Below are 1,773 nucleotides of genomic sequence, written 5' to 3' on the forward strand. Positions count from 1 at the left end.
GTAAAGGTGAGAGGTCAGATCATCCTCAGCACGCTGGCCTCTGGGAACCAGTTCTCCACCCAACCCAAGCACACAGACCCCTGTGAAATTGTAAAGTATCCTAAATTCCAGAGCCATTGGCTTCTGCTTCTTACCCGGGAACTACAGTTTAGAGCACTCACCCAGTAACCACTGCATCCTTCCTGAAGCTCTCACCCAGTAGCCACTGCATCCTTCCTGAAGCTCTCACCCAGTAACCACTGCATCCTTCCTGAAGCTCTCACCCAGTAACCACTGCATCCTTCCTGAAGCTCTCACCCAGTAGCCACTGCATCCTTCCTGAAGCTCTCAGTCAATAGCCACTGTATCCTTCCTGAAGCTCTCAGCCAGTAACCACTGCATCCTTCCTGAAGCTCTCACCCAGTAACCACTGCATCCTTCCTGAAGCCCTTCCCTCCCTATGTAGGTAGGCTTTTCTCTGCTTGTCTGTGGGTGCATCTCTTGCCTTCTTTAACTTCTTCCCGTGCACATTTCACAAGTCTCACTCTCCTCTCTCCATAAAATAAGTCCGTCCTTTCCACAGCTTTGACTGCCTTCTTTCTACAGATGACCCCAACTTTCATCAGCTTCACTTTAGCTTCACTCTTGAATGCCACCCCCAAATGGCCAACTAACTACCTGCTACAAATGGGCACCTCAGTGGCCCATGGGTGTTTTAAATCTTATCTGCTCAAAATAAAAAGCAAGACAACTCCCTAGGCATGTCTTCTGCACCTCCAGCTCTCTGTCTCTTCCTATGTGGCATCTTCAGAGAACGCTGTACATCTAAGCGTAAGTGCCAGGGTTAGGGTCTCTTTATTTTATTCATCCTGAATTCTGAGATACTATCTGTAAACACAGGTCCCCACGCCAGATTTGGAAATCACTGCTGCTTGCTTATCAGGTATGTGTGGCGCATGTGTGTGTGTGTGTGTGTGTGTGTGTGTGTGTGTGTGTGTGTGTATCATACATGTGGAGGTCAGAGAACAACCCTGTTTCTGTTCTGTTCCATCATTGCAAGTTCCAGGGATGCAACTAGAGTCATCAGGATTGTGTGCAAGCGCTTCACCCTTGAGCAACCTCAGTGGCTGGATCACTACTTTTTATGTGACATTTTCCAGATGAAATCAGCCCATGGCCATGCCTGTACCCCATAAAACTTGGCTATGATTTGTTATGATGCCCTTGGCTTCTGGAAGGATCTTACAAGAAGCCGTGTGACTCAGAACTGCTGTTTTTACTTGCTACTCAAGTGTAGCTGTGTTAAGATTACATCACAAAGGGGACCTTTTATGAGGCAGTCTCTGCCTGTGAGATGAAAGCCAGGGCAGAGGCAGCTCCCAGGCATGGTGGAGGGTATCTTGCTTTGAGATGGTTTAGCGTACCACTTGTTTCTTGACGACATCTGTTCCTACCTAAGAGCACTCACCTGAGATGCTCAAAAGTCCAGAAGGGATAATTCCCTGGTGACAAAGCAGGTATGAGCGATAAGAGGAAATGAAGGCAAGGGATATCCATTCAGAGCCCCTACCATGCTTCAATCCAAAGCCCTACTCCCACGCAATCTATTTAAGGAGTGCCCATGTTTGGGCTTCTGTAACTACAAAAGTGGGTGGATCTAGGCATTGAGGGTACACTCACCCACATGAGTGTGTGGTTTTGGAGTTAGAGGGTTAGAGGTTGGTGTGGGAATGTCTCCTCTCTCTCTCTGTCTCTCTCTGTCTCTCTCTGTCTCTCTGTCTCTGTCTCTGTCTC

The 1,773-nt window shown here is 48.1% G+C and overlaps 1 protein-coding gene across 3 annotated transcripts in view; it reads left to right on the forward strand.

The window, feature by feature from the left end:
• Window positions 1-1,326: 1,326 nt before the first annotated feature.
• Window positions 1,327-1,773, forward strand: part of Cdyl (chromodomain Y like) — a 204,267-nt gene continuing 203,820 nt past the window's right edge. For all 3 annotated transcript variants that reach the window (XM_031358726.1, XM_031358727.1, XM_031358729.1), the window contains exon 1: window positions 1,327-1,496. The gene's annotated coding sequence lies outside the window, so the exon portion shown is untranslated. The remainder of the gene's footprint in view (window positions 1,497-1,773) is intronic.

Source organism: Mastomys coucha, unplaced genomic scaffold (genome assembly GCF_008632895.1).
Source record: "Mastomys coucha isolate ucsf_1 unplaced genomic scaffold, UCSF_Mcou_1 pScaffold7, whole genome shotgun sequence".
Lineage (NCBI taxonomy): Eukaryota > Metazoa > Chordata > Mammalia > Rodentia > Muridae > Mastomys > Mastomys coucha.